Source organism: Drosophila ficusphila, unplaced genomic scaffold, assembly GCF_018152265.1.
Source record: "Drosophila ficusphila isolate 14025-0441.05 unplaced genomic scaffold, ASM1815226v1 contig_414, whole genome shotgun sequence".
Taxonomy (NCBI): Eukaryota; Metazoa; Arthropoda; class Insecta; order Diptera; family Drosophilidae; genus Drosophila; species Drosophila ficusphila.
Window position 1 is genome coordinate 648,403 of NW_025064328.1, and position 25,718 is coordinate 674,120.

General features: G+C 39.6%; 1 protein-coding gene across 3 annotated transcripts in view; it reads right to left on the reverse strand.

The window, feature by feature from the left end:
* The window catches only part of LOC108095157, an 84,853-nt gene extending 66,845 nt beyond the window's left edge, over nt 1-18,008 (reverse strand). For 2 of the 3 annotated variants that reach the window (XM_017196097.2, XM_017196095.2), the window contains exons 1-2: nt 17,786-18,008; nt 16,196-16,492 (exon numbers count right to left, since the gene is read on the reverse strand). The gene's annotated coding sequence lies outside the window, so the exon portion shown is untranslated. The remainder of the gene's footprint in view (nt 1-16,195; nt 16,493-17,785) is intronic. The other variant, XM_017196099.2, reaches the window with a different exon arrangement.
* Nucleotides 18,009-25,718: the final 7,710 nt, after the last annotated feature.

Consider the following 25,718-nt stretch of genomic DNA (forward strand, 5'->3'; position numbering starts at 1 on the left):
GTATCCACCGATTGCCTCTGGCAACACGCGAACTTCCAGCACATTTCTTCAATTTAAGCGCAAAGTGCAAGAGCAACAGCTATAAGAACTATGAAAAATATTATGTTATTTTTAACACACTGAAAGCGTGTGGAAAAGCTATTTTTAGAGGAATCGCCACGCCACAAAAAAAAAAAAAGAAAAACAGAAAAAAAGAGTGGAAATAGTAGTAAGAGAAGTGGAAGAAGTGGTTGGCGAAGAAGAAGCAGCAGCAATGCCACAATTTGCGGCAACTTGAACACAACCGCTTCAACCAGACTTTGGCTTTCTCGTATTTTTCTTGGTGGACATTTTCTTCGCATTTTCCGCTTCTTCTTCTTCCCCCATTTCCGCGCTCCATGATTTATAATAAATATGGCCAATAAATTGCGCTTTTTAAGTGTGCCCTTTGCTAAGATCAAAAAGCTTTAAGAATAAAAATTCCAAGTGCATGGAACAGAAGGCTATATTTATTTAACATGTGATTTGGTTACAGAGCGAAAGCAAACAAGATATTATTTTTGGCTGAAATTGAAAATAAACTTGAGCTCGACAAACACAGCCGCAAACACGTTGCACAAACAGTGAAGCGCCGGCAACAGCAACAACTTGTGACAAATGCAACAAAAAAGCCAAACAAAAAACTTCAACCGCAAATGCATTTTGTTGAAGTTTTTAGTGCTGCGGGGAAACTGCGGATGCAGGGTGGAAAATCTAAATCGAAGTGTGGCATGTCGGGAAAACAACAGAGGCACTACAAAAAATGAAGCACAAATATTTGAAGATTGCTTTTTGTTATATTTGTTTTTTGATATTTACCTATTACATTGGGAAAAACTTGAACGTTTAAAAGTCTGTAGCGGAAAAGAAATTTCCAAAAACGAACATAAAAGAAGTTAAAGTGTGATAAATTATATCACATTTCAGTACTATAAAACAGAAAATTGTAAAATATTATATTTAAATATTGTATTCGAACACTAGGTTATCATATTTCTTTCAGTGTATTTCCAGCAGCCACGCTTAACGCATATTAAAACAAACACAAACACTCTCGCGCATGCAATTTCATCGATAGATTTAAAGTCGGGTTGGTGGGACTTTGGGGGCTTGAACGAAAGACATTGATTTGTTTCCCTCTCAAAGTTCGACTTCCAGTCTCTCCAGGGCAGACAACTCACGTAATTCCAAGTTAGAGGTGCAAAAAACACATACCCACCACAACAAAAAAAAAAAAAATTGAAAAATACACACTGAGATTTGAGTGCCAAAAACTTTTGAATGGAATTTACGACTCTGCATATTAAATCATTTGGAACACAGAAAGTACAAATAAAAGAAGTACGGCCTGGAGAATGTGAAATTTATGGGGAGATAGGGCAGACAGCAACAACAATTGCGAATAAAATATTCATCGAATTGAAAAAAGAAATAAAATGCAGGGAAATACAAACCAGGGAAGTTCAGGCTAAGTGAATCGTTGTCTCATTTTACAGCTCCCACACGTACTTTACTATTAAATAGTTAAGTCTTTTACTTGAAAAGTTGGTTTTTTATGTAACTCTTCCACAATGTACTTAAAGACAAACATGCGATGTAACTAATGATAAGGAATTCATTAGGCCTTGCTTAAGCTTTATTAATGAAAGAGTTTGTACCATAAAAAGTATCAAACTTATTTAATAAAATGTTTAAGCAAACCAAAACCATAAACCAATATCTGCATACGCATAAAATGCGTAAGGTAACGAGGAATTTCACGACAAGCTATTTATATGAAAATTGTTGATAAGCCCACAAGGAATTTGCACCCATAAATTGTTTTAATTAATCTGAGGCGAAAGCAACCTTCATTAAGGCTTGAATTTCTTTACACTGCTTCCATCCGTTCCCCCGGTCATCCCTTCCTTTCACTTTAAGCCCTCATCAGGAGTCGCTTGGCCCACTCCATCATTATCGCCCGGCACTTCCGCAGACGCCTTCGAGCCATTTTTCATTGTAATCCTAAACCAAACTCGTTGCTGCGGTTACCACTTCGCTTTCTGTGACAGTAAATGTTACTGGCACCGCGGCAAGGCCGCAAGTCAGCCGACAAAAAAAACAAGAAGTATAAACGAAGTAAAAAAGGTTTTTCACACTTAATTGGTAGCACAGAAAAGTACAAACATTCACGCTCCCAAAATATATCTGCTTATACACAGAGTTACCCAACCCGCAGCGGTGATAAATTAATGAATATGAACTGCAGCCGAGTGGGAGAGAACCGAAATTGCCCAACTGCTGGTTATGAAAACTCGTTTATACTCCTAAATGTGTATCGCTTAGATACGAAACACAAAAACCAAAAAAAACCAAACCAAACTGAAACCGAAACAAAAAATATTCCAGTAATTTAAAACGGAATATTTAAGCCAAGTGACGTTCACGTTCAGCTGTATGTTTTTTTTTATTCGTGAAAAATGTGAAATCAAATTCAAGTTGCGGCAGGTCAGTGGATTTTGTTCGGTTCGAGTGCTGAAAGCCGAACTCAGCTGGGAATGCCAACTGTCGACAAATAAATAAAATAAAATGAGATGTGTAATTTATGCACGAGTTTATGCGAATTGAATGTGGGCCTAATCGATTCGAAATGAGCAGTGAAGGCTTGTTAACTGATCTGTCAAAGAGTGAGTAATGTTGAGCTCGAGTAAAACCAATTGTCTGAATTACTTTCTCAGAGAATTAAATTTAAAGTGATCCTTTAATGGTAAAGCAATAAACGTTGCTCTAAACAGAATGGTTAAAGAACAATGAATTGCACTTAGTCCTCATGTTTCTTATGTGTTTCCAAAGTAAATGGCAAATTAAACACAAAACGCATAGGCAGACACTAATTAAATATAATTCGTTCAGGTAAGTAATTCAAATAAATCGTATTTAGTGTCGAATAATGAACATCGGAAGAAACCCACCAATGAAGCCAAATCAAACAATCTGATTTTCTGATTTCAAGTTGATTAACTTAACTGGTTTTGTTCTGGCTTTTTTGCATTAATAATCATCATGAGCTCTTGACTCCCTAGTTGCCTTTGTACAATATTCATTCGATACCCACTCATTAGGCAAATATTCAAAATAATGAACAATTCAACTAGAATTTCCACTTAATCAGAGGGGTCAATGTCTGTCAACCAGGGGCGGACGCAGGGGGGTGTCCGGGGGTCCGGACCCCCCCCAAAATCTCAGACTTTTTCAAATTCCCTTACAGCACACGGCCTTTCAACCATATAAACTAAAAATTTTTTGACCGGACCCCCCCAAACGAAAAAAATTTTTCGACCGGACCCCCCAAAATTTTTTTCTGCGTCCGCCCCTGCTGTCAACACTTATCTCTTACATCTAATCCAGAAGCCCCCTTCCACTGCGCCACCCAAACAGATGGACAACAAATTGCATAATGGCATTTAAATGGCCCAGACGCATAAATGTCACAAAATGCTACAAATTGCCTTACCAAATGAACATCAATAAAAGCACTTTATGTCGCAAGTCACTTACAGACACAAATGCAGATGGCCACAGATACACACACACACTCGCACACTCGCACAGCCGGCAGCAGCGATAAGTAGCTGATGGGGGAGTTGGCTCCAAGCCGGTCAACAAACATGGCCAACATGTCTATTCAGCAGAATAAAAAAATTCCTCCAAAGGGAGTCAGCCGCCGTCAGGAATCGAGGCTGGGCAAATGGAAATGCGAACAAACCTGGACTCTGGAATCCTAACACAGCCCAACGAATCGAAACGAAACGAAACTCAATCAATGATCAATGAAAGGCCCTCACAGGGGAGGGGGTGAAGGGGGAAGTAAGGGGGCGGGACAGGGGCGGCGGAGCGGTTGCCTCTTGGCGGCATTTAACATTTCCGTTGTTCGGTCTTTGGGGAGGCCCCAAGCAAAACGAACAGAACACAACCGATGAAGTGGTGCACGTAAAAAAAATGGAACAATGTTCTTATATTTTAAATTATTTTGTTATAGAATTGTTGTTTACCTTATGTATATAAATATAAAGAAATGGGTACGCCAGTTTCTTTTATTTATATTTCTATTATTTTATAATTACTAATATTTAAAAATTAAAAATTTTTAATTAAAATTTAATTCTTTTAAATAAAATTCTGGAATTTAAACTGGCTATTGATATTAATGTGAACAAATTCCATTTAGCTAGTTAAAAACTATAGTTAAGAGGGATTTGTTTGTTTTAATATAATATTTTTATGTATATTTGATTATTATCCACATTGTTCTGTCAGAGCTTTCAAGAGTTTAGAACATTTTTTCCAAAAGTTATACCATTTTCTCTCAGTGTAACTGTTAGCCTGCGGAAGCTGACGAGCAACGGATGTCACTTGCCACATCGCCCCGCAATCCTCCCCTCCCCCCGCCCTTGATTAATTCAGTTTTGTTTCAGCTGCATTGCTGCAATGGCAAATATTTTTATTGCTCTCGAATGCTCTTGCTGCTCGACACGAACTAATCGCTTTGGCAAATGCAAATTTGCATTTTATGCGACTGACTTCCATGGACAGAGAGAGAGAGGAGCTCTCTGTTGGCTTTTATAAATGGCCATATCCATGGCTGATTAGCTCCATCTGCTCACTCGATTATGGGACAGGCAGAGTCCAGTGCATCGGTGGCTGCCACCGTATCCTGCCACATAAGTAATTAAATGGATCGCCTTTGCGTGCCCCTTCTCCGATTCCCCGCCACCGTGGTTCTCTTCCTGGCCAATTGCCAACTTCCTGCCCGCAGTCATATGGCTTACAAATTATGAGCCAGCTGCCAAACTGACAAACGGGCCAAGAGCACCGAGAGAGCCACCATTCCACCGATCGATCCCCATGGGATGCGTTTCGTTCGTTTCGCGTCATTTCGTTTGGGATCCAATGGAGGCGGAGAGGTGGAGATTTGGGGCATTCGAGCGGTTCAATGGGGAGCAATTTGTTGCGGCGACAGAAAAATATTTGCAAATTAAGCCGCTTGGGAAAAGATCTAACAACAACGCCAGCAGCAAAAGCATGCTCGCAAATGGCAAATAGTGATTAAATCTCATTTACGCTGAGTGCTCGGATTTGGGCGAAACATTTCCGATGTATATTCAAACGTTTTTATGGTTGGACAAATTTGGCAAAATGGTTTTTGGTATTTGGCGAGGCAGCTTACCTTTGAATATAATGGATAGCTAAGCCAGCTAATTTAATTAAAATATTTTTAGCTGTATTAAATGAATTTTGGTTTATTGGTTGAAACAGTCATTAGTTTACTGAAGCTAATTTATTTAATAAGTATTTGTTTGCATTCCTGAATTTGAATCGGATAATAAAATTAGGCCAATGCTACTTAAAATTCTTTGAATATTTCCTACAGATGTTGAGCTTTAATGAAAACCAACTGCATTCTGTTTATTAAAACTATTTTCTGCCACCAGAAATCAAGATATTGAATGTCCAGTCCAGCTGTTGTTTCCATAAAGTTTCCGATGTACTTCTACGAAATCAAAACTGTCAAGCTGTGAAAATACATCCGCTTACAACCACCCCTTTGTAAAGGGGGAATCAATTTCGCTCGAGGAATTCTCCATAGAAATGCTTTTTCAATTGAACTCGCACACGTGACAGCAAATGGAAAAAATATTCGAGACCAGCAGGCGAACATGAAATTTTCATCAGCGCCAGATGACAGCTGCTCTTCTGGGGTTAAGCTGATTTGCTCGAAGCATAAAAAAGTATAAAAAAATATAAGTATATTTATATGGCAAGGTATGTGGATGCTCTTGAACTTGAAGAAGGGGAAGGCAACATATGCGAATTTTTAACCATGTTGACAGCGCGAATATCTCTCTTCGCCTCGCGAAATCCTCTCTTTGACCTTAAACTTCAACTTCAACTTCAGCTTCAGGTTGGAGGGAAAACGAGAAAACCAAAAACGAAAAAAAAAGAGACAGAGGAAAAGAGGCGGCGAGAAGACAAGGCACGCAAAGCCGGGCCAAAAGCAAATAGCCGCCAGCTCCAACGAAGCTTGATGCGATCGTTGGCTGCCTCGCCAAACGACATGAGCAATTAAAAATTTGCTAAATTAATTTTTCTCCTCCTTCTCTGGAGTTTTTTTTTCGTTTTTTTTTTTTTTTTTTTTTTTTGTGCAACTTTAAATAATTTTTCATTCGTTGCGCTCTCCCGCATTTCGGTGTAATTCATTAGGATGGCTGCTTCTGCTGTCCCTTTTTCTTTCTGGTCTCCGGTTTATCCCATCTTTATTGCTACACTTGACATTTTGTCAGCAGTTGTGGAATATTTAATTTCATTTCGGTTTTATTAAATGCGGGCTATGCTTTGCAAGAAGCGACGAAACGACGAGGGTTGCCTGCTGCAGTCGCTTTTAAGTTGACATTTATTTGTGCATATTGCGTATACGCCATGCATGCCGGCAGAACATGGAATGGCAGGGAATGGCACCGCTGCATGCAAACTCTGCCATGGCGGTTAGCCAAGTTTGTCACAAGTTCTGGCAACATGCCACGCCCCCTCCGCCGCCCCCAAACAAGTGTGTGTGCGCGTGTGTGCAAATGCTGGGTGTTTATCTTCATTTCGGACTTTGGGGCTCGGGGCATTTGCAACAGCAAAGTTTTCAGTCGGATTCGGCCGGGAGATTGGATTTGGGCAGCATTCAAGTGGAGGAGCGGCTTCCACAAAGTGCACAGATTCAATTACAACCCTGTCGAATATGTAATTAATTTAAGAAAATCATAATCTACTGTTTCCCTACCGAAAATGGAAATGTTAATGACCAGGAAATGGCCTCAAGATGAAGTAGCATTAATTAAGTTGCTTAAACACGGTGGAATATCCTTGGGGAAATTAAAATTCAATTAGGAAATATGTAGTGTTCCCTAAGCTTTAAAAAGTATATATTAAATAGGAATAAATAATAATTTATAATGAAATCAATTCAAATTTTGTAAATTTTAAATTTATATATACTTTAGAAAACCACAAATATTTTTAGGAATGCCTGCCTTCATCTTAAGAATGGTAAATGCTAATGCCCGAAAAACGACACGAAGATGAAGCAGCCGCAAATTTAATAAGTTCACTCGATTAGCAATTAGAACCCGGGGAAACCAAAGACACGATCTCAGGGCTAAGAACTTGGGAACTTTGGCCAAGAGCTGTGAGCTATGAGCTACGAGAAACCTGACAGCACGATTTAGCGACAGCAAAAGGGCCAAGCTCGGAAATTATGGGCCATATTTTGCGGCTGCAGCTGCAATTGCCCGCCAACAGTTAACAGTTGGCGGATTACGAATTGCGGATTGTGGCTCGTTGACAGTTGGCCCGGTCAAATCGGAGCCGATTTCTAGCCCCAAGCGGCGGTCGCATTCCGCGCAGAACAATAACAAACCCAATGAAAATTGTGAGCATCGATCACGATCTGACAGACTAACTGACTGACATCACCCGCGGCCGGTTTTCTGAAGAGAAAAATCAGATTTTTGATTGCCCCCCCAACCTTTGGTTAAGGTCGCCGGCTTATGGGTAACCGCAAAATTTCAGGAAAATCCCCCAGAAAATCCTCTTTCCTTCGCTGCCTGTGGCGCAATTAAAACTTGTTGAATTGTTTGGAAATTAATTCAGCTTATGCCGCACACAATTGACAATAATTTCTAACAACAGTAGCGGGCAACAGAAAACAAACAGGCAACAAACAAAACAGAAAACAGACAACAGACAACGGACAATTGCCACATGCAAGCCGAAAAGTTGAGTCACTTTTAAACCGATTATCAGCCCGAAACAAAAATGCTTTCAAACCCAGCCCAGCCAAGTTGGTCCGGGCTGGTCTAGGCCGGACTGCTGGAGCCACAATTAAACAATTGCAGCGGCAACAAACAAATTTATGAGCAACTCACTTCTTTTATTCTCGGTTTCCTCTTGTCTCCAGATAAGCATAAGCATAAAGTTGCCATATGGAGAGGCCACAATGCAGCCAACAATTAAGTTCGCTTTTGTGTGCGGTTGCCAGTTGGCAGTTAAACCGCACAACATGTCAAATGTCATTTGTCTGGCAATCACGATCGAAACATATTAGATAACTCCCAGTTGCAGAATCGAAAAGAGCTGAGAGCCGACTTAGCCGATCTAATGATATCTTGACAGCCAGCTGGCGCAGCTTTCGGTGTTTTATATTTCCTCCAAAACGAAAATCAATCAGCCTAATGACATGAATCAATTAAAGACTTATGCAAATCCGATGAGTGATTCGATTAGAGAAAGAGGAGAGATGGAAAGAGTTAAATAAATACAATTAACGAAGTGGTTGTGTGAATTATTAATTTCTTGACAGAGACATTTTCTATATTTGAAATGAAAACAAACGTAATTTAATTAAATGTAACACAAATGGAAAAGTAACTAATTTTTTTCAAAAGGGTCAAAAAAACCAAATAAATTGACCGTGAATTGGTAAAAAATAGTAAGAGTAATTGCATGTGTTTAATTATAGCCATTTGAAATATTTTAAATGAAAATCATTTATTTTATATGAAGTAATAATAGTAATAAAGTTAAAACTATTTGAAGTGCAGACAAGTTCAATGGCAGCTAGTAAACTAATAGATTGCTTCAACAAACGTTGAACGCTCCCACCTGCTGAATCGCATGCAAATATTCGCATATCTTTTGACTTTGATGAGCTCCATCATCAAACGCTTCTCCTTTTCAGTTCCTGTCCCATTCAAAGTGCCCCTGGGGCAGTGCACTTCCTACCCCTTAACCCATTGCTGTCGCTCCCTTAACCCTTTACACTCCTGCAGCAATTGCTGCCAAATCATTTGGCATTTGACTGCGCTGCGCTGCGATGGATTTTTTTCCGAGCACATTTTTTGTTACTTTGGCATTTTTGCGCTGCGGTTGCCATTTTGGCATGTGCCAAGCAGCTTTTTTGAGCCCCACATGTCTGACTTGCCGACTGTCTGGCCATCTGTCTATCGATTGTTGTTGCAGTTGCGATGTCGCAACAATCCGGAGCCCCCAAAAGTGCTGGGCGAAGAGTGGAAAAGTGGAAAAGTGGAAAAGTTTACCTGTCGGTCCTGTATCGAGGTATTTGTCACTTTTTTGGGCCAATTTGACTGCGCATTGTTGGGTGTCGCTGCCAATGCAGTTGGCCATTTTTCACACATATCAATATGCTTTTTTGCCCGCCTCTTACCCCCCTCCATCCGATCTCAATGATTTGGTATACCCCCCTTTGTCTGTCTGTGGGCGCGTGCCCCAAATTGCATGGCCATGTCCGGTGCAAAAAATTTTAAGCAAAAAGAACCAAACATGCATGAACTGGATTTTATGTGGAAAAATGCTAGCCCACAAATAGAAAATTTTTTTCATACTCCTTTGTCTGTTTTTGGCATCGGCTAATGAAATTATTTACTTTAGTGCAGTAGACTCTTTTTACCGCTTTAAACTCGGTCGGGAAAATTAAATTATTTTTATTCACCACTTAAAATGCACAAATTTCTGCCAGATGTTACTGCAAGTGAATAAAGTGTGGTTTCTGAAAAAAAACTAACGAAGTTGTGTGCGTTGAGCAATTAAACAAAAAATAAGGTGGACAAATCCATCAATGAACAGCAGAATAATTGAATTTGTCAAAACTTCATTGACCCAAAAGCGCATTTGGCTGGGAGAAAATTCGAAAAATGCTCCCTTAGGGGCTTGTCTAAAAGCCATTTTGAGTGTTTACATTGTCGGCAGCAATTTGGTGTATTGCAAAGTGAAATAATCGCAAAACAACCACGATTTTTGCCCAAATTATGAATTGCAAATATTACAAAATAATCCCTGTGAGTTTCTGCATTCGGCTAAAGAAATTTGAAATTGAGCTGTTTGTGGAAAGGGAAAATTATGTAAAATGTGGAAAAAATCATCAATTCGTGCCCGAGTCATTCAAGTTTCCCCCTTCGAAAATAGTTTTTGTAGTCGATGATGCTTTTCAGCACTCCCCTTTTGCATTTTTCACCTCTATCCCTCCATTTTTCCCTCAAGTTGTTTGCCTTTGTCCGTTGATTCTGGTTTTTTTATCCAGACTGTCACCAATTGGTTTTTGTTTTCATGACTTCATTATTGTATTTTCCCTCAAGAGTTTCATAACATAAAACCAATTTCGGTAAGTTGCAAAGTTGCAAGCAAAACTTTGCAAATTTACAAATAATTGCCAAAGAATCAAAGCTTCCACAGCTTCATTAACAAAAACATTTTCCGGTTGTTGCTAAATGTTTGAAAATGCAATAAAAACTTAAGGGAAATGATTTTGTAATTAAAATTACAAGCGTGGACACAAAATATTGTAAACTTATGTTACACAATTTTTTAGTTTTATTTCCTGTATTAATAAAAGCATTTTCATTAGTATCTATCTGTCTATCTATAAATTATTGTGGAATTCTTTGTTTTCACCCTTCTATCTTTATCTATAGATTTCCTTCTTCTATTGATTCTTTCTTCGCAATTTCTGGGCCATAATTGATTTGCTGAAATCTCGATATGGCAACTTGTAATTGAATATAATTTGCGGGCATCGATTACGATGACCTGAATCTAATCCCCAACCGAATCCCTTAATTTGTGGCTGTTGTCTCCCGGACTTAAGTTTATTTCTTTTTTTATTGTTGTATTATTCCGTTCTTAGCATTTTCTTGGAGTTATTTCCTGGGGGAGGTGGAAATTCATTATCATTGCCGCGGGCCACTCGAAGGGGGAAGTTGGAGAAGAACTTCACGATCTGCCCGGCAACAACAACGACATACTTGCCACATGCAACATGTTATTTAAGCGTAAATCATTTCTCAACGTTGGCCGAGAAGAGCTGGCTGGCTGGCTGGTTGGCTGGCTGGCCGGCAACGTTGTGGCGTTGCAAGTTGCGACTTGGAATTGGAATTTCGATTTTTCACAAGTTCACATGTTGCTCCCCGCGATTTCCTTGGCCGTGGCAAATGCACTGGAGCGCGGAGATGATGATGAAGCCGCCAACGCCGCCGACTACAACGCAGACACAAGAAGAGGAGGCATTTTCCATTTTCATTTTCACACGCGGTCATTAGAGTTGAACCCACTTAAGAAGAGAGTGAGACTCGCGCTGGAACTCCTCTTTTGCTCATTTTTCACACAACAGCACAGCAACAACAATGGCAAAAAATGAAAATAAAGAAACAAAAAATACAACAAAAAAATACAGAAAATCCTCTTCAAGCTCAGCAATTGGCGAAGAAATAAATTAAATTTAACTTGCATTTTTCCCCGCTGCCGCGAAGGGCCAAAGTTGTTCTCATTCTCCTACTTGGCATTGCATGTATCTTACAGATACTCGGTTCTGCCGTAGGTTCTGAAGCTTCGCTCGAGCGCTTTCTGCCATATGCAAATTAAAATTAAAAGCCTTTTTGTACTGCTTAACTTTATTTTCCGCCCTCCTCCCGTAATCCCCGTCTTCCATCGCCAGCCAGCCACTCGAGGAGGATCTGGAGTTGGTCATGGACTTGGACTTGGTCTTCGTCTTCGTCTTGGTCTTGGTCTTGGACTTGGGCTTCGAGTTGGTCTTCGACTTGCTCTTGGACTTGTAGTTGGGGTCTGCGGCTGGTCTCGTCTCTTGCCTATGACTTTACAATTTGTTTGGCCTGCTGCGGCCGCCGATAGGCCCTCTGAAGTGTGAAACATGGCTTCACACAAATGTACAGCGGGAGAAATAGGGAAATAGTTGTTCGAAGGGCCTTACCATACATGATTTTTAATGTTTTCTGATGGTTTGGTTCGTGATCAATCCCTGTAAATCGTTGTAAATTAAGTACCGAAACTTATTTCAAGATTAGAGTTTACAGGAATGGAAAATCACTTCAAGTATTCTTGTATCTTAATGTTTCATTTGGTAAAAAAATCCAATTAAATTATATGTTTTTTAGTTGGTTATTAAAATTGCTTATATTATATTTTAACAACTAAATATTTTTTGATGATTAGTTTTTAACGAAAAAATAAAATCAAATGAACTGGCAATTTCACAACGAATAACTTTATCCTTGCATTTATAAATACTACTGTTCCATTAGTAAAGACAATTTTCTAGCAGTGTTCCACACAAATGAAGATTCACCCACACAGACACAACTCAGCACAAAATGACTGCGGACGAGGCTTCGTCTTCGTCTTGGCTTGTCATTCCATCGCCTCCCCCAACTCCTCCTCCTCTCCCCCGTCCTCTTAAACAACAACAGCAGCAAGAATAACAATAATACCAACAACAACAGAAACAACAACAAAAAAGCATAACAACAAAAAACAAAATCCGCTGGCCAACTCTGACTTCATTGGTTTGTCTTGGCGCTCTGAACTGCGCTGAACTTCTTGAAGCGGAAGTTCAAGGCGTTCACTCAATTGTATCGTGTAATGAAATGTTTTATAACACCAAAACAGACACCAAAACACCAGCCGGCACTTGGGCCGGTCTACGAGATCTTGGCCTTCTCGAGTCTGGCGAGATTCTATCAATCCAGCGTTTTATTCAACCGCTGCGCTCTGTGGGTCATTGGCTTCTGCCACTCAAGTCGCCCTTAATCGTCAGCGATTTGATGGCTCATTAGCATTAATATATGTAATATTTATGCAAATATTTACTCGCACATCTAGCAGCATTCGGACCGACTTCTTTTTCTGGTGGCTCGTTCCCATCATTTGTCATAGGAAAACCAATCAGTTTATAGCAGCTAATTATGCGCCAATAGCTAAACTGAAGCAGCAAATCGAAGGGAATCATAAAGGGAACAAGGAAGGAGAAGGTTTTAATACTCTTTGAGATGTGAGCATAGAGAACCGAGGAAATAAAATGCTTACCAAACAAATGTTTGCATTTGTAAATACGGTTTTTTAAACATAAACATCCGGAAGGTTCTCAAAATAATGTTTTTTCCATTTTTGCGTTTAAGTTGTAGATACTTTTATGTGACCTAGAAATATTATTATATTTATTTCCTATAACTATTTCGATACAATTGTAAACAATCTCTGATAATGCACAGAATAGATAGACATATATATGGATTAACCAACTAATTTATTCAAAATTGGTTGTTTATATTATATGATCTCTGTAAGTAAAATGGACTTGCATTGCATAAGATATCTTTTAAAAATATGTTTCCCTTAGCAGCATGTTTATCTAGGATTAGAGGCAAAAGCTACTTATTAATCTACTTTTTTTGTGTGGGAGGCAAAGCCCTAATCATAGTCTACATACCCCTAGGAAAACATTCCGTCAAGAAATCTCCCATATCGCTGGAGTTGAAGTGACAGCCAGCTCCAGTAAAGCTGACTTAACTCTCTCAAGGTTGTAGACCTTCGCAGAGCGAATACCAGAAAAAGAACCAGAAAAGCAGCGCAAATCAGAAGGGGGAGTACGAGGAAGGTTCTTTTGGAGGTGGAGGTGAAAATGGAGATGGAGATGGAGGAGTAGGAAGAACAAAAAACGAAATGATAAAGTATTCCAAAGGCCAGGGCAGACACACACAAAAATTGACGTAACTTATTCGCATTTATATCACTCCTCTCATCGGGAGAACCGCCGATGCCGATACAATGCCGTCGAGGCATCGGACATGGCCGGAGATTCAGATACAGATACCATCATCAGTGTCGGCTCACGCAACAACCATAAACAACAACTACGGGCTGGCGCGTCAAAATTAATACGTTTTTAAATGCCAAAGCCACGCAGCTTCCTGTAGAGAAAGAGAGCGAGGGATTCGGCTTCGAGTTGGTAGAACAAGAGGAGCAGGAGGGAGGGGGAGGGGGGAAGAGACCCCAGAGCTCAAAAGATCCGAAGATCTTCAAGTCCCCAGTTGGCCCAATCCGAGCCGCGAAGTTACCAAAGTCTTACGCACATGCGTGTAATTGTTTTTATTCTGCCCGACTCCGGTTTCCAGGTCGAGCTCAAGACCATCAGATTTTGGCGGAGGAGGTTCAAAGAGTTTCACAGAATAATCAAAATAATAATATAAAAACATATCAATAATAAATATATTTGGATACCCTTTACAGCAAAAAAAAATAATTGTTATTATAATAGGTATTGTGAAATGATTAAAAATGATTTTTTAAATTAATTGTATTTAAGATTCATAAATTGTATAGCTCTGTGCTTTTCAAAAATATTTATGATATATTCTCTGCAATTCAGTAGTTTCTGACAACCAAAATAAGTGAACTGAAAATAAATACATCTTGTTATATGTATCTTCAACTCTATAAACTCTTCTTAAGGCCCTCGCAAATTAATGATGCTCGGAGCAGAGACCCCAAACCGAACCCTTAACGAAAAAGCAAAACCGAAATGTAAATTGAATTTTAAAAGGCAATTTAACGTGCGCGCTCGGCCCGACTGTGGCCATAATTAAAAATTATCTTCAATTTAACACTCGACAGGGCAGAAATGCCTCAATTCCTGATCTACGCAATTTATTCATTATTTTTGGCCCTAGCCATGAAGTGCTTTAAATAATACTCATTTTTTTCTTAATTAACCGATAACAAATGCGTGTGTAATGTATTGCATTTGAAATTATGCGAATCCGATTTCCATGTTGATTTATTGGCATTTGAGATAAGCGAGCAAATTGCATTAAAATTAATGCCAAATTAATTAGCTGCAGAAGGGAAAAGAAAAGGGGGCGGGAAAATGGCTTCACATTGCAATTTCATTCGGAACGATTCCGCCCAACCAAGTGCTGCATTTAGTGGATTTTAATTGCATTTCTGTTCTGGCATTCAAGTGGAAAATATCTTTGGTTCAACTGTGTCGAATTTGCTCATTGGGGATTACCACAAGATTATGCTGGCAAAGGAATTCATTTTTAGGAGAAAAGAAAAGTTTGCTGTGGAAAATATTTAAGCAGTTAATCAATTTCCAAATTCAATGAAACTGCGCATTAAATTCGAGGGAAGCATATTGTTTGCCAGGTGAGAAATTCATAAGCCCTTGTAGGTTGTTTCTCAACGGCAGCCAATCAAAAAATGCATTTTAATCTCGCCTCTCAATTATAACTTTGTTTTGCTATGCGAACAGTTTTCAATTTACATAAATCAAGTTGATTCCACCTAAGCCAACCAATGCCCACGTGAATCATTTGTACACATATTTTCATCTATGCAACCAGTGATACAGTCCGGATCGATATTGTAAGTGCGTGCTAATTTGATTTTTGTTTTTTCAAAAAATAGTTTAGCTTTTGGTCAAAGATAGGGTTGAATCTTACATATATTTCTTTAACAATAATCTTTCCTTCCTCACCAGTCCGACTTATATTTATGTATCACACTTTTTTTGCCGCATCGACAGCTGGCAAATAAATGTTGTGAATAAAATTTTACGCCCTTTTTATGATTAATTCGCTGTCATTTAATTGCCACAAAATGCGACAAAAACAGATAAAATGCCAACCGAAATTGTCAAACAAAAATATTATTATTCGACGCCGTATTTGCATATTTTGCAAAAACTTTGCCCAATTGGCTTTTGAATATTCGAGAGTTGGCCAAAACATAAAACGATAAAAACGCAGCATCGGAAATAATAATAAAGAGCGGCGCGATTTTATGCAAATGCAGCACGCGTTTGTTGATATTTGTTTGCGGCTTTTTCGGAGGCGCGTCGCTTGCTTTCGAACTGAGTTTTAAAGCGGCCAGCATCGTTATTTAGTTAGTGAAGTCGTAAAATCCCAGAGACTTTAATTGATTTGCCCCACTCGAGCATGCGAAGCACGTTCCGACGGGCCACCAAGTCGTATGGGTAATATTTGTAGAGCTGCAGCAAGTGAGTGTGAGTGTGTAAATATAAACGATTAAATAATTGAAAGATGCTGATTAGATAGCATTACAACCCGAAATACGTTTTGTCTGAGGGGCATAAATAAGGGAGCAAATGAGATGCAAAACAATCCAATTTAATTGCAAATTTAAATTGAAATTTTGGCAAATTTGCCAAAGGCCCCCAAGGGATTTTGAGTGGGTGGTTGCTTATCAATAACGACTTTAATTAATCACTGTTTAAAGATATCAGTATAACACAGCCTGTAAACTCAATATCATAGCATGAACTTACTTTGTCAAGTTCCTTGTTTTCCTTAGTTTGAAAAGTCTTTCAATCTGTCGTGACCTTTTCCACTCGATGAACGTAAATTGTAATTAATAATGCAAAATATCGACACAAAAACGAAACTGACTTCAAAGTAAAAGACACAAATATTTAATAAAACACATCAATATTTATAAGCGAATTTCCATATTTTCGGTTACACACTTTCATTCAAAAAACACAAGCACAAATATTTACGCAAATTATAAGCCAATTTAAGTGGGTTTTGATTGGAAAATAAATCCTTTTTGTATGTGAAATATACTGAAAATAGAAATAAAGTAAAAAACATTCAATAAATAGGAAAAGACTAAATAAATCTTAAATAAATCATGAAAATGGAAGGGATTTTGTGTTAAGACTAAGGGATTATACCAAATAAAAATATATAAACTTTGTTTTATAAAAAATTTAGCAGTTTATTCAGGCTAAAAAGGAAATGCTAAAATGAAGCTAAGACCTTAAAGTAATTATTAAAAGCGAAGTAATATAAGTAAACAGTGACAAGGAATTAAATTACTTTGGAAACTGATGGCTTAAGCCATATAAATTATGAAAAAAATGTGCCGGCAAACAAATGTCTGCAAATTTTCCTTTCTACTTGGCTGAATCTCTTGCCCCCTTTTCCCCTTTCCAACCAATTTCCCGCTGGATTCCGGGGGGATTAAGGCTATATCTAGGGCTAGAGAGAGTGTGCAGGGGGACAGTGGCTACTAAAACTGTCTCAAGTTAATCGCTTTTATTTATTTTCGCCCTGTGCCAAGCGAAAAAAGGCAAACACACGCACACACACACACACACAGCGAGTCGGGAACCTTAACTGCAACCGGTTTTTCCACTCGCACACACAGGGACTTTTTTCTTTTTCTTTTTTAAATTTTTTTTGCGCGCTTTTAGCTATTTTCTTCTTTTTAATATAAACTTTTTTCGTTTGTTTGCTGTTGAAGAATTTATGAAAATCATAAAACAAAAGCGAATTTCGTTCCACATGTGCATTAGTGTGTGTGTGTTTAGTCTGGGCTTAGTTTCGTATGTGTGTTGGTGAGCGCGCTTAGGTTGCTTAGGTTGCAGTTGCAACAGATAGACACCACAAGCTTTCATGTCTAGCCAGGTAGCTGCTCTTGGCCAGGTTAACACGCCAGGCCTGGCGACGTCATAAAGTCAGCTGCCGCTTCTGTTTTCTTTTGTTGTGACTTGCTGCCAGCCTTTTGTTGCCAGTTGTTGCTGCTGCCGCTGCCGTTGCTGCTGCTGCTGCTGTCGCTAGATGCTGCCGTTGCTGTTGCTGTTGTTGCAGCGGCAGAAACTATTCGGTTGACAGAGGCTGCTAGCCAGCTTTCAAGGCTGTTTAGAAGGCAGCCATCTCACACACACACTCGGCCACACTGGCTCTAATTTCTCCTGTCATTAAGTAATTTCGTTTGCTTAAAAATGTCTCGCCAAAAATAAATTCATTCCGCAAACAGGCTACCGTTTATAATTAATTCAACAATTTTGTTTTGCTTTCAGTTTTTTGTGTTTCTGTTTTTTTTTTCTGTTTTTTTTTTGGGTTCAAATTACCGTTTTCAATGTGCGGGAGTAAAACGTGTTTTGATTTTGTTGCTGCTGCTTTAGCTGTTGCTGCTGCTGATGTTGCTGCTGCTGCTGCTGCTGCTGCTGCGAGTGATATTGCTGCTTCTTTGGGTTTTCAGTTTTCAGTAGCGCGGACACGAATTGAGAGATTTGAATTGGGAAAACCAACACGCAAGGAAACGCAGCGTCGTATTCGACTTTTTCGTTCGGCTGGCAAAGCTCAACTGAAATGCCAAACAAAAACGCTCGCAACAGAAGCGTTACTAGCCAACAAGAAGAGGAAGAGTTGGCCACGAACTGGTTTTCGTGCATCGCCGGCATGGCCCGAAGTCGAAGGCTTCGGCTTATAGAGACCCTCTGCCCATTTTCCCCCACAGCTGTTGCTCTTTTGGCCACAAAAATAGTAGTAGAAAATAGTAGTGAACGTAGTAAATCACAAGTGGCCAAGAGCCAAAAAATCCAAGGCAATTCATTTGTGGCCACAGCCAAACAAATGAAGGCAATTAGCTCCGAAAGCCAAATTCTTTTTAAATCCCTTTAAATGACTTTGTCATTTTTTAAGCCTCTCTTTGCCTTTTTGGCCCGCTCTCTCTCTCTCTCTTAAGTGGAAAACTCACGCGCTCTTCGACGGAAGTTAAACTGCATCAGCCGGTTTGTTTACCTTTTTTACGTGTCATACTGTTATACCGGCCAAACAGCTGTGAGTTTGGCTAACCAACACTAACTCAACTTCCGTGATGGCTTGTGTGTGCTGCCTTTTTCCAGTTAGTGGGTGGTTGCCATGGCGTGTTGATAAATAAGCAAATAAATAAATAAACAGTTTCAAGTGTTTGCCCAAATTGAGTCAAATTTTCACTCTTCTCGATTGAAGTTGCCGGAGGGGAAATAAATTGAAATACTTTTGCCCGATTGATGACTTCATTAAGTGCAATTGCAACAATTAGCCAAAGTTTGGGTATTCGAAACACTCGATTTGATTGGTAACTGCATTTTCGGGGGAAACTTTTAAAATGATATTGATTAACTATTTGTCAAAATGTACTAGTAATAATTCGGGAATAGTGATTAGTTGTTTATCACAAAGAGTGCAATATTGTAGCGAAGGAATTAATAGAAAAAATTGCCTAAAATAAAAGGTATTAATGTTAATTGTGCCAACAGTACAAATTAAATAAGTCCATTGGGATTAATCAACGGTAAAGGTATGTATATTGGTTGAAAGGCGACCCGACATTAAATACCTTGAATAATTCAAAGTCCCTGGGCGAGGTATCCCAGCGGGAATTAAGCCAGACATCTAGGTTAGGTAATGCGACTTATCGTGAATCAATTCATTTAAAATCGATTCACTTAAATAGATTTAATTGAACCGCTTAAGCCAAGACAGGCTTTCGGCTTGACCCACTGGAATTGTGACAGATAAACTTGTTGTCTCCCCCTTTCCCCCTTTCAAATCGCTGGCCTCGATTATTTTCACAAATTGTAATTACTTAATCGAAACAATTGAATTGTTTTCCGGCTACTGTTCAACCCACTCCCACTCCACACTTTAAACCTCCGCACCCAAAAAAACAAAATTGTTATTGAACACGGTTCGATTGTGAACCTTTTTCTTAGCCATTTCGGTGATTTCATAACTTTATTAATTCATTTGTTCATTGTTTCTTTTGTGATGGCTTTTCCCCCGTTGTTTACGGGTGGCAATTCAAGCGCGACAAAAGACAAGAAGCCGAAGCAAACCGATGGTTATACTATAAACCGCGGGATCCAAGTCCATGCCAAAGAAATTCCAATTAATGAAAATGAGAACAGCCCGGGGGAATTAAAGGGGAGCTTGGCAGGCAATAAAATTATGCAAACAGCAGGTGTTGGCCATTAGCTTTTCCAGCGTTTAGCTGCATTCGCCAATTTGGGTCATTAGCAGGTGTTGTCATCTCTACCAATTTCCTTTTTTATGGCCAAACACCATGTCTTGCCGGCCCAACCACAAAACTTCGCCTCGAGCTGTGCGCAACCAATCAAAGTTATTAAAACAAAAGAGCAGTGTAGAAATTCTTTTTATTATTTTTTTTTTTTTTTTGTATATTTTTAGGGAGTGGAACGGGGGCTTTTCGAAGTGTAGAAAATTTAATTAACTGCTAAATTAAATACACTTTTCGGCATGCTCTTCGGATTGTTCTAGCCGTGTTCTTTTGGTTGTTTTTCTGGCTTTTTGTTCGTCGTGGTTCCCCAAAGAATGGCGAACTCCGAACCAGAACGGGCTAAAAACCACTCAACGACCACCACCCGCAATGGAGCGTCCAGTATTCGGGTGGTTCTTATTGTTAATGTTGCTGTTGTTGTTGCTGCTGCTAATGTTGTTGTTGTTGCTTCTGTTGCTGTTGCCGCAGTGCGTCGGAAGTTGTCGCCGGCAATCAACAAACCATAACGCACAACAAACAACGGTACTCCGGCCGCCGTGCCAAAATGCCAGGGAAACATTTAACGCCGCTTTGCCCCGCCAGCGCCATCTCTTTCCCACTCTTGGGATCGCCCATTCCAAATAGAAAGAGAGGTGAATAAAAGAAATTCATTAAAAAGTTCTTTACCTCACAGCGCTCAACAAATTAGCCAGAGCTTGATAAGGAGCTAAAAAGAAAATAGAAATAGAAAAAGAAAATAATTAAAACCACAAATAGGTGCGGAGGCCCACAAATTGTTCTAGATGCATAAATTAAATATGTTAAAAGCGTTTATCAGCAGAAGAGACTATGAAGAACCAGAAAAATACTTTACCAATTTATCACTAAATAACTATAAATATATTTAAAGTAGCAGAAAGTTGAAAAAATACATTTGAAGAGGTAAACAAATGTTCTGTTTCCCAAACACTCAACTGATTAAAACTATGTTCAGCATTTGTTTACCTATTTCTTTGTGCAATTAGGACTAAAATTACACATAAATACCAAAACGGCACACAAATTTCACCATTTGGCCATATCAAAATTATCGATCGCAATAAATAGTTTCAGTTCGGTTTAAATTGTGCATTGTTTTCGTTTATCAATTTCCCGGCCATAAGCTGTCAATTTTATGGCCAAAAGCGGCGCTTCTCTTTATGAGTTTCAACACCCATTCCCCAAACATTTTCCCCCAGCTGCTGGGGAGCCCAACGCACTAAAAGTAAATTTATGTTGATGATTTTGTGCGCGGCGGCCTATTGCCATAGTCAGAGTTTCGTTTGGATTTTCGCAGCCAAAGTCATGGACATTGGACTTTTGCTGGCGGCGCACGCAGACGTAGAGCCTCAAATTGGAGAGCTGAAGTTGGGAGCCTATATATATATATATATACAAAAATACAGTGGGGGAAGAGGGAGGGGAAGGCCACGGCAGACAATGCAGCTTGGACTGCGGTCATTGGACTGCTGCCCACCCAAAAAGGCGGCACTAAATTGCTTTGAAATGCCGTTAGAACAATAATTGCGCGCACACCATACTGCCAACATATGATTGGAGCGTGGAGATAGAAAAGCCTTTGCCTTTGCCAATTTATTGAGTTGTAAAATTTGGCGGACGGCGGCGGCGAGCCGAGTGCACTGAGTGCAATGTGCAGCATATTAAAAATAAATAAATTAAAAGACGTAAGGCGGACGGAGGCTGCGCTCATTAGAAGCCAACAGATGGAGCCAGTCGACTGGGGTGAAGATGGAGATGGAGATGGAGCGCGGTTGGCAGGAGAGAACGAGAGCTGGGGCCTCGACCCACTCCAGACTAATTGCCCAGCATAAATGGGCTGGGGAATTCTCACAAACTTTATTCTCAGCTCCACCTTGAAAAATATTAAACAACTGTTACCAATTTTAAGCGAAGGATAGGCACTAGACGAAGAAACAATTTAGTAAATCTATTTTAATTTAATGAATCAATAATTATAAGAACTAAAATTAAGGTAACCAACTAAAGCTAAGTAAGTAAAACCAAGTAAAGCAAATATAGAGATATTTTAATTATTTTATTTTTATTTATTTTATTTAGGCTTGAACTTGGAAAGTTCTCGAATGTAAGTTGACTTTGAAGTATGTATTTAAAAGGCTTAAATGGTGAGCATATTAAAAATAAATGTATATTTTTTCCAGTGCACCTTCCCCGCTACTTCTTTTGGCTGAGACAGTGACGAATGTCACTTCCTTATTGCAAGGTCAGTTGGCAGCTCGCTGCACCCCGGGATTCCCCTCCCACAAGATCGCGGAGGCAACAGGAACTTGCAACTGCAACTGCAACTGCATTGATTGATGCTCTGCCAGCTGCCGTTAGTCGCCGACTTGGGCCGCCAAAGGAGCAAATGCAAAACTTCACGCCAAATTGGCAGAGCCTAATCTGTCCCAGACCCACGGACCAGGTCCAAAAATAGTCAGCCAGGCCAATTGGCAAAATTCGCTGTATGTGTGTTAACAATAAACATAAATTAATGAAATGCTAAAACAGTCGCGGCAACGCAAACACGGCGAACAAGCAAATTGGAAGGGGACATGTTTATGGGAACTGATGGGAAGCCAGCTTCCTTTGCCGCCGTCCTTCCCCACTGCCCCACTGTACCCTGTACAGGTCGCACTCGGCGAGTGCCTCTCTCACCTTGTTCGGCGCATTTTGTGTGGCCATTTTCGGGGTAATTTGTTGTATCTATCCGTTTAATGTGCGGGAATTCGTTGGTCTTTGTGTTTGGTTTTTATTTTATTTTTACCTGAGTCTCACCACTAAATAATTAAAATATCCGCAAAGAGGGATGGAGAAAAAAAACGGGAAACACAGGAATGTTAACGACTCAATAAAGAGATGCAAACAAATGACACCTGTGGCTGAGGAAGAAGTCTGCTTCTTCTAGCAATGCTTTATAATAAAGGATGCACTGATAAAAAATGCTAAGGGGGTACTATTTAAAAAAGCATATTAAAATCGTATAGAAATATACCCATTGAAACTTTTTAATGATAAAGGATAACCATTTATACAATTTTTAACAACTTTTTTTAAAATCATAAATATGAGTTTTTAAACAAATCGCATTTAAGAGGAACTTACCATAATATAATTATTTCATATTGGAAAAAAAAATTTTTTATCAATTTCTTCAATTTACCCATATCAAATTTTTACTTTTTACATTGATAAACTTAGCATTATTTTTTTGCTGAATAAAATAATATGTTTACATAACAAGAATAATTTGTTGTTACCATCACTTTTTCCGAGTGCTCCAGGCTCCCAGTGCCTTCCTCCTTCGACTGGCCATGCAAATCATTAGAGTGTGTTTCAAGCAGCCTCCGTGAAAAGAAAAGATGCCACAGCACAGTAGTTGAAGCTCATCATTCGGATGTGATTAACTTAAATACACAAGACATAAATATTTAAACGCTTGCGGCCATGGCCGTCGAGCGTTGAGCGAAAGCAGCAGTCAGCAGCCTGGCCAAATGAAGCGTGTTAAGTGCGGTCAGGAGTGGTCGAGAAGAAGGGGGGAAGGGGGTGTGCCGGGGGGAGGGGGGAGGGAAAAAGGCGGGCCGGTACAGGGGCATAAAATTGCTTTTAGCTGGCAAAACGGTTAAACGGCTTAATGCAAATGCCCGGACGAGAATACCACGTAGAATTAACAGCCAAAGCCGAAGACACTCGAGAAACCAAAGAAACCTATCCCTCCACTGGCCAATGGCCACTTGGGCATGGTCGATTGTGGCACCTTGTTGATCAATAATTGCCACACGACAGCTAAATGGGCTTTAATGCCACGTTAGCAGCGAATGCCACGGCAGCAGCCGCATCCCAAGGAAACGCAAATCAAATTCTAATGATGTTGTAATGCAGACACCCTGCGAACAAAAAAAACAACACAAAAAAAACATAAAAGCCCCCACAAAAAGGGGTGGAAAATGGGGGGCAGGCCGTTTAGACAATGCCCAGGCACGCAAACATTTTCGAAGCAGTGCAAAATAAAGGCCGCAGAAGAAGATTATATTATTAGAATTGAACATGCAATCTGACAAGTGTTTGGTCCAAGAATAAAGCATGGAAGGCATTAGAAAACAGAGTGGAGGGAATATACCCTATATTGCAGTCAGAAGAAAATGGTTAACCAAATTGTGTTCCATTATTATTAAACAGGAATTTATTAAGACATTAGTTTCGGATAAGACAATTAAAAAGAAATAAGCTTTGAGGTGCTTATTGAGAATTTTAAGGCAACCAAAAACTATTGATATTTTCTAAACATATTTTTTAATTTAGCAACAGAAAAAAGCTATACTTTCACACAAAATCAAAGTAGTAAACAACAAACTTAGCACCGTTTTATAAGCACCTAAAGACGTTAAAACTGGTCAACATTTTTAAGATAACCCATAATATAGTTAACATTTTTCATTCAAACCGTAGCCAAGTTGCGAGCAAAATTAGAATACCCTACGCATAGAGTGCAACGAATCGTTTCCTGGTTGTGTCCAGATCTTGGCCAGGCTAATTGCCCAGCCATGAACATAAACATCGGCCGAAGTGGAGGGAACTTGGGGGAGGGAGAGGGGGAAGGGGGAGGGGGAAACGGAGGCATAGGACAGAGACTCTGCCACGGTCATCGTCATCATGGGCGATTTATGATTGCATTTCCTGTGACTGCGTCGCTTTGCTGCAAGCCAAAAACCGAAACGCGAATTGATCGGTCACCGTTGCTTTGTCGCCCATGGTGCCACCATGGGACTAGTTGGCAAGTTGGTTGGCGGTCCATCGGACCAACGGGCCAACGGAAATGCCACCGCGGTCGCCGGTGCCCCATTCTCATTGATATTCCACCGAGACGGACTGCCGACGACTTCGACCCTTGTCTAATAAGGTATTAATAAGTATTTACCTTGGCCAAGACCAACGGCTGCAATTGCCGTTGCATTCTTGGGGTTCTTTGTTGCTTGTTAGCCGCTTGCCGATTGTTTTTGTCGATCGTGCTGCTGAATTTTAAGTGCATGATTACCAATCCACACTAGGCAGCACTGATTTTATGGACTGCCGGATTTACTACCCATAATGCATAGACGAGATTCCTGGAATTATGGAATATAAATCGTTGGCATATTCTTAAGTAATTGTTAACATTTTTTAAGGCGTCGAATATATGGGCAATAAATTGATCTTAACATAATTTATTACCGTTCGTTAATCATTAAACAAATCAGAAGTATGCTTCATAGACGGGTTCTATTTAGTTTAAGTTCTTAATCATCCGTTTGTTAATTTCCTCTTTTACTTATAAATTTAAGTACGTCTAGCCGTTCAAAAAAACCATAATTATTTCATAACGAGATACTTTAATGACAATAAATTACTTCAGTAATTATAGAAAATTCAATAAATATTTAATAAAATGTTTTCAACTAGATTACATATTGAATCTGATTTTTTACCTGGTAATATTCAGGAGGATTCCTTTACTTTTAAAGCAATTTTTTAATTTTAATTTTAAAATGTCATTTTCTACCACATTTATGATGTTCAGTGTAAGGTGAGACAATGACACGGGAAATCTGACTGATGCAACAAGCTAAAATTAACGTATGAATGTCAGATTTGCTGCTGTAGCTGTTGCTGTGGCTTTTGCTGTTGTTGATGGGCCATGGGTGATGTTGCTGTTGCCGCTGCAACAAAGGTCAGCCAGCGCGTGCTGTTTCTGCCGCCAGTTGCGAGTTACCAGTTGCCAGTTGACGTGACCCGTTGGTTGGCCAAGTCAGGCGGAGCGGAGCGAAGCCAAGCGGTTCTGGAAGTTGAGTTCCTGAAGTTGAGGCTGCGAGTAGTGATTAATCGGACACATGACAAAGATGCGTCAGGTTGTGGGAACCGAAACTCGGAGTCTGCGACCTTAGCCGAGAGAGTCGGACTGCTGTTTTCAAGATTTGCCATCGATT